At 35.7% G+C, this 8,219-nt stretch overlaps 1 pseudogene; it reads left to right on the top strand.

Annotated features, from left to right (window-relative positions):
- Positions 1 to 4,970: 4,970 nt before the first annotated feature.
- On the top strand, positions 4,971 to 5,731 carry LOC125081423 (nascent polypeptide-associated complex subunit alpha-like; annotated as a pseudogene).
- Positions 5,732 to 8,219: the final 2,488 nt, after the last annotated feature.

The following is an 8,219-nucleotide window of genomic DNA, read 5'->3' on the forward strand; positions in this document are numbered from 1 at the left end:
TAGTACTAAGTTGAACAGCAGTGGTGAGAGTGGGCATACCTGTGGTGTTCCTGACCTTTGCGGAGAAGCTCTTGGTTTTTTCCCATTGAGAAAATATTTGTTGTGGGCTTTTCATAGATGGCTTTTATGATATTGAGATATGTACCCTCTATCCTTATGCTGTAGAGGGTTTTAATCAAGAAAGGATGCTGTACTTTGTCAGATGCTTTTTCTGCATTGATTGAAAGGATCCTATGGTTCTTGTTCTTTCTTTTATTAATGTATTTTATCACATTGATTGATTTGTGGATGTTGAACCAACCTTGCAGCACAGGAATAAATCCTAGTTGGTCATGGTGAATAATCCTTTCAATGTACTGTTGCATCATATTGGCTAGTGTCTTGGTGAGAATTTTTGCATCCATGTTCATAGAAAAAGTTTGTTAGTTTTTCTTGCATAGTCTTTCAAATAGTCTTTCTATTTTTTGAAATAGCTTCAGAATAATAGGTATTCATTCTTCTTTAAATGTTGAATATAATTCCCTTGGGAAGCCATCTGGCCCTGGACTCTTGTTTGTTGGGAGATTTTTTTTTTAATTTTATTTATTTATTTGACAGACAGAGATCACAAGTAGGCAGAAAGGCAGGCAGAGAGAGAGAGAGAGAGAGGGAAGCAGGCTCCCCGCTGAGCTGAGAGCCCGATGTGGGGCTTGATCCCAGGACCCTGAGATCATGACCTGAGCCGAAGGCAGAGGCTTCACCCACTGAGCCACCCAGGCGCCCCTGTTTGTTGGGAGATTTTTGATGACTGCTTCAGTTTCCTTGTGGTTATAGGTCTGTTCAGGTTTTCATTTCTTCCTCCTTCAGTTTTGGTAGTTTGTACATCTCTAGGAATGCGTCCATTTCTTCCAGATTGCCCAATTTGTTGGCATATAATTGCTCATAATGTTCTTATAATTGTTTGTATTTCTTTAGTGTTGGTTGTGATCTGTCCTCTTTCATTCATAATTTTATTATTTGGGACCTTTCTCTTTTCTTTTTGATAAGTCTGGCCAGAGTTTTATCAATCTTACTAATTCTTTCAAAGAACCTGCTCCTAGTTTCCTTGCTCAGTTCTACTCTTCTTTTGGTTTCTGCTTCACTGATATCTGTTCTAATCATTATTAATTCTCTTCTGCTGGATTTAGGCTTTATTTGCTGTTCTTTCTCCAGCTCCTTTAGATGTAAGTTTAGTTTGTATATTTGAGACCTTTCTTGTTTCATAAGAAAAGCTTGTATTGCTATAAACTTTCCTCTTAGGGGACTGCCTTTGCTGCATCCCAAAGATTTTGAACAGTTGTGTTTTCATTTTCATTTGTTTCCATGAATTTATTTAAATTCTTCTGTAATTTCCTGGTTGACCCATTCATTCTTTAGTAGGATGCTCTTTAGCTTTCATGATTTGAGTTCTTTCCAAATTTCCTCTTGTGACTGAGTTTCAGTTTGGAAGCATTGTGGTCTGAAAATATGCAGAGAATGAGCCCAGTCTTTTGGTACTGGTTGAGACAAGATTTGAGACCCAGTATGTGATCTGTTCTGGAGAATGTTCCAGGTACATTTGAGAAGAATGTGTATTCTGTTGGCTTAGGATAGAATGTTCTGAATATATCTATATCTATGAAGAATAGATATGGATATGGAATGATCTGAATATATTTATGTATGAAGTCCATCTGGTCCAGTGTGTCTTTCAAAGCCCTTGTTTCCTAGTTGATCTTCTACTTAGATGATCTGTCCATTGCAGTGAATGGGGTGTTAAAGTCCCCTACTATTATTGTATTAATATTGATGTTTTTCTTTAATTTTGTTATTAGTTGGTTTATATAATTTGCTGCTCCCATATTAGGGGCATAAATATTTACAACTGTTAAATCTTCTTGTTTAATAGACCCTTTAATTATTATATAGTGTCCTCCCTCATCTCTTATTATAGTCTTTGGCTTAAAATCTAACTTGTCTGATAAAGATTGCTACTCCAGCTTTCTTTTGATGTCCATTGGCATGATAAATGATTTCCCACTCCATCACTTTCAATCTAGAGGTGTCTTTAGGTCAAAAATGGGTCTTTTGCAGACAGTATATTGATGGGTCTTGCTTTTTTATACCATATGATATACCCTGTGTCTTTTGGTTGGGGCATTTAGCTCATTTACATTCAGAGTAACTATTGAAAGATATGAATTTAGTGCCACTGTATTGTCTTTAAAGTGATTGTCACTGTATATTGTCTTTGTTCCTTTCTGGTCTATGTTACTTTTAGGCACTCTCTTTGCTTAAAGGATAGCCTTTAATATTTCTTGCAGGGCTGGTTTAGTGATCACAAATTCTTTTAGTTTCTTCTCTTTGTCTTGGAAGCTTTTTATCTCTCCTTCTATCTTGAATGACATCCTAGGTGGATAAAATATTCTTGGCTGCATACTTTTCCCATTTAGCACCCTGAATATATCATGCCAGTCCTTTCCAGCCTTCTAGGTTTCTGTGGATATGTCTGCTGCCAGTCTAGTGTTCCTACCCTTGTAGGTTATGAACCTCATGTCCTGAGCTATTTTCAGGATTTTCTTTGTCTCTGAGATTTGCAAGTTTCACTATTATATGTTAAGGTGTTAACCTATTACTATTGATTTTGAGGGGGTTCTCTTTGCCTCCTGGACTTGAATGCCTGTTTCCTTCTCCAGATTAGGGAAGTTCTGTGCTATAATTTGCTCCAGTATAACTTCTGCTCTCCCCACCCCTTTTCTCTTCTGGGATCCCAATTATTATTGCACAGTAGTATCACTTATCTCTCAAATTCTTCCCTCATAATCAAGCAATCATTTATCTCTGTTTTTCTCAGCTTCTTTATTCTCCATCATTTTGTATTTTATATCACTAATTCTTTCTTCTGCCTCATTTATCCTAGCAGTTAGAGCCTCCATTTTTTATTGTATCTCATTAATAGCCTTTTTGATTTTGACTTGATTAGGTTTTAGTTCTTTTATTTCTCCAGAAAGGGATTCTCTCATGTCCACTATGGTTTTTACAAGTCCAGCTAGTATTTTTATAATTGTTATTCTGAACTCTAGTTCTGACATCTTACTTGTATCCATACTGATTAGGTCCCTGGCAGTCAGTACTGCCTCTTGTTCTCTTTTTTGAGGTGAGTTTTTCTCTCTTGCCTTCTTGCAGAAAATGGTTGTGTTTCTATTTGTAGAGTTGCAGCAATTTTTTTTCTTAGATCTCCAGTTGAGTTCCCAGGTGCTCAGAATGATTTGATAGCTATCTAGCTGAATTCCTGGGACGAGACAAAACTAAGGTCTCCTACTCCTCTGCTATCTTGGACTCCTCCTCCTCTAGGACTTCTTGTTGAAAAACTTCTATTTAGTGGGCATCGGCCCTATAGACCATAGTTTTAGAAATATTGATTTAGTGGAATAAATCACTAATGTCAACTTTAAACCAACATTTTCCAAACCTGTACCACAAGTATTTTCTGGGGAATGTTTTAAAATATAAGATATAAAACATACATGTATTGAAGTTATTCCCAGAAATATTGATTCAGTAGATCTTGGGTTAGGACTTATATAACTATGTATATTTTAAAGCCCCCAAGTTGATTCTCTTTATCAACCAGGGAATACATTAGCCACCACAGTCTATTATTATAATATAATTTGGCATAAATTCATTTTTGACAGAAGCTAGATGAAAATCTATTCAAAACTAAATTTCTGGACAGTGTGAGGGCTACATATAGGATGGGCTTTTGATTAATATTTAAACCCCAGTGGCCCAGTTCTCTAGCTTTGTGATCCTGAGTACTTCATTTAACCTCTCTAAGTTTCCTTTTTGGTAAAATGAGAGTAATTATACCCACTTTGCACTGACTTCTGTGGATTGGTTGGCAAAGTACCTGGCATAGAGTAAACACTCAATAAATAACTGTAAGCTTTAAAGCAAACTAGTTGTCTAGATTTATATAGATAAAGCTAATATATAGATATTTATATGTTAGGTATTAGTTATTCTAGTATTATATTAGCACTCTTCATAAAAATTAAAGAGCTTTAAAACTATATCCTTGCCTAGAGAGTTAGATGTCTTTATCAAATAGATAAGCTATGAGAATCACTCCCTAGAAAATACTCCCAATGTATTTACAAATCAGTTTGCATACTTCAACTTCAGCATATACTGTGGACAAATGAAGTGTAATTAGTCCCTAAAATAGTCCTTAATGATCCCTGCCTCCTAGTGTTCACAGCCATTTATTATCCCTTTCTCTTGAGTGAGCTGGACTCACTTCTAATCAATAGAATCTAGGAGAAGTGATGAGATATCATTTCTGAGATTAGGTTACAAAAAGGCTTCTGTTTTAAGTGTCCTCTCCTCCGTCACTTGCTCCAGCAGAAAACAGCTCCCATGTTGGAGCTGCCCTACAGAGAGGCCCATGTGGCAAGGAACTCTGGCCAAAAGACAGTTCTTCTTTCTGAAGTTTGCTTTGGCTATTCAGGGTCCTTTGTGGTTCCATACAAATTTTAGGGTTGTTTGTTCTAGTTCTCTGAAAAATATTATTGGTATTTTGATAGGGATTGCATTGACTCTGTAGATTGTTCTGAGTAGTACGGATATTTTAACAATATTAATTCTTCCAATCTATGGGCTCGGTATCAAGTCTTTCCATTTATTTGTGTCATCAATTTCTTTCATCAGTGTCTTATATAAATGTTTGTTGTTTCAAGCCACTAAGTAAATATTGGGGAAATTTGTTACACAGCAATACAAAACCAATACAAATGATATTGATATTCTGCTTACAAATTCAACGATGTAAATTTAACCTTTGAAAGAAGAAGGGTTATCATAAAAGGGAATTTATATCAAATATTCCTGCTCCTTCTGCAACAGGCATGGGTCAGGCTCTTGCTTGCTCTCTTTCTGCTGCCATCTTGGTTCTGTGTCCCCCTCACAAAATGCCTTGTGAAGTCACAGATACTGTCTCTGCTACAGAGCAGGAGTTGCCACAGCCCTAGGCTGAGACAGGGTCTGGAACTGAATCTGACAGTGTTAAATCGGTATCAGACCTTGAGGAATAGGATTCCACACAGGCAGCCACACAACCAGCCCAGCTGGCAGCAGCCACTGAAATCAGTAAAGAAGCAGTCAGTAAAGCAAAACAGAGCAGGAGTGAAAAGAAGGCATGGAAAGCTATGTCCAAACTGGGTCTTTGACAGGTTAGAGGGGTTACAAGAGTCACTATCTGGAAATCTAAGAATATCCTCTTTGTCATCACAAAACCGTATGTCTACAAGAGCCCAGCTTCAGATACCTATATAGTTTTTGGGGAAGCCAAGATTGAGGATTTACCTCAGCAAACACAACTAGCAGCTGCTGAGAAATTCAAAGTTCAAGGTGAAGCTGTCTCAAACATTCAAGAAAACACACAGACTCCAACTGTGCAAGAGGAGAGTGAAGAAGAAGTTGATGAAACCGGTGTAGAAGTTAAGGACATAGAATTGGTCATGTCACAGGCAAATGTTTCAAGAGCAAAGGCAGTCCAAGCCCTGAAGAACAACAGTAATGATATTGTAAATGCTGTTATGGAATTAACAATGTAACCATCTGAAAAGGAGGACTTTTTTTGGTGTTTCAAAAGAGTAACTGCAGCTTGGTTTGAAATTTGTACTTTTTCTATCATTAATAAAGTTATGGTTTCTTGTTGGATGAAAAAAAATTTCTGGATGAAACCAAGGAACCATCATGGTAATTTCATATCATTTGACATGATATCAAATTTATTATTTGCAATTGTGAAACATAAGCGCTAAACTATAATAGGTCCAGGCCCAGTGGCAGATATAGTAAATATGGAAGTTACTGCAGTAGTACTCATAAGTGGCCACAACATAAGAAAATAGTTGGTTCTAAAAGTGATAAAGAATTGATAAAGAATACAGTGATTTTTTTCAGGGAGTTGATAGCCAAATTGTTTGACTTTAACATTGATGTTTTGAGATGTTGGTGATTACAGAAATTCTAAGGCCATTTGATGTCAACAGAAATCCTAAGGTGATCACAAAGGAATTTGTAACAGGAAACTAGTTCACAACATTAAGAAATGCCTGATATGAAATCTTTGACAGGAATTCTTTACAGTATCTTAGAAATGGTTTTGCTGAGGGCATAGAGGAATATGTTACTTACCTGGCCAGTTAACACACTCTTTCAAGTTGTGCCCTCTCTTGTGGGAAATTAAAATTCTGTAGTGATAATTTGAACTATATGGGCTGCCATTCTGGAGAGCAAATCTGCCCTTACTTACAGGAATTTATCTTTGAGAATATCTTATTACCTTTATACAAAGAGTCAACTGAAAGGATGATGGAGATTGGCCAACAAAATCTGACTGATTTCCTCCTACAATTTCATGTTCAACCAGAGGGGCCCATGTCAGTATTTCAACCATTATTTCATATTAGATAAGATCTTAAAAGATAATAGGCATATACTCTGTACACATCATGGATGTACCCATAATTTTACTTACTTTTAACAGAAGATATTGTCTTGTTTGGAATGTATGACACTGAACTACAGGGTGTTTTAGTGATTAGGACTGGAGGTTTTGGGGATGCCTGGGTAGTTCAATAGGTTAAGCATTAGACTCTTGATTTTGGCTCAGGTCATGATCTCAGGGTCATGAGATAGTTAACCTGTGTCAGGCTCTGCACTGGGCATGGAGCCTGCTTGAGATTCTCTCCCTCCCCCTCTCCCTCTGCTCCTCCATCTCCTCTCTCTAAAAAAAAAAAAAAAAAAAAAAAAAGTTGAGGTTTTGAAGTCAATCTAGTCCAACTACCTTTCTCTGTTTCCCAGCTTTACTATTTAATCCTTTTGTGAGTTTTGGTATCACCTTACTTCTCTAAGTAGATTTTTTCTAGATTTTTTCATCTGTGAAAGGGGGTGACTAAGAACCCACTTCATGTAGTCATAAGGAATAAAATCCAAATAATGTATTTATTACAATGTTCCCAAGTAACTGCTTTATAAATTCAAATTAGCATAATAAAAGTAACAATTATTGTGTCAGATCAGGTATATACATGAATTCGTGTACTTTCCTTTTTGAGCAACTGTGAGTTGTTTTCAGAGTGCTAATGGAAAATTACTTGGAACCTAGAACTTCATGCAGTTAAAGGATTATTCAATTGAGAGGGTGATGAAAGTCGCAGAATTTATTATATATACAGACAGGGTTAAAGCTGAAAGTCTCTGAAAGACTTACTAGAAAACATGCTTCAGTAAAATAAAATAAGTCCAGAAGAATTAGATGCAATATGCAATAATACATAAAGACTAGTAGGACTTATTTTTAATTTTAAAGAGGTATGTTTTTAATCGGTATATTTAGCAGTATACTTAATAAGTGGATTCTTTGTCCCCTTCAATGAAATTTGGTTCTTTCATGTGGATAGATAGTAGATATGAGGCAATGTAGTTTATGAAGAACAACTGAATATTGATATTTGTTTTTTAGGACATGAAAATATAAAAAGGAGAGGTAACTGGTACTCTTGACAGTTCTTGATGTGACTACCTTTAATATTTGTAACTATTTTTTCCAGTGTTCCATACATAATTTTAAATAACTGAGATGTATATTATACATGCAGTATAAATATAAATTTCAGTTGCCACTTGGGAAAAAAAAAATCCAAAAACTGTCAGCATGTGATGTAGGAGGGAGAGATGAGGGAAAGAAGAAGGAAATAAAAGCATATTAAGTCTCCTTTTCAGAAAGACAATATGGGGACTGATGAAAAGTTGATGTTGATTATAAAGTACAGATTAAGTCATGTGTTTTTAAAAGTTAAGAATAACTACTAGAAAAAAAAGAATAGCTACTAGAATAGTAATATTCTAGGATATAGTTATATAAAAGAAGTTTACAAGATAAAAGATATATATGCAATATTATGCCAATAAGTATGAAAAGAAAATGCATAGTTTACTAATTTAAATTATAAAACTGGCACAACATAAGTAGAATACCTGATTAGACCATCATCCATTTAATATGTTGAAGTCAAAATTAGGGGCACCTGGGTCGCTCAGTTGGTAAAGTATGCGATTCTTGATCTCTGGATCATGAGTTTGAACCTCATGTTGGGCATAGATATTACTAAGCTTTTTTAAAAAATCAAAATTAAAAATGTCTGCTCTGG

Source organism: Lutra lutra, chromosome 11 (assembly GCF_902655055.1).
Source record: "Lutra lutra chromosome 11, mLutLut1.2, whole genome shotgun sequence".
NCBI lineage: Eukaryota > Metazoa > Chordata > Mammalia > Carnivora > Mustelidae > Lutra > Lutra lutra.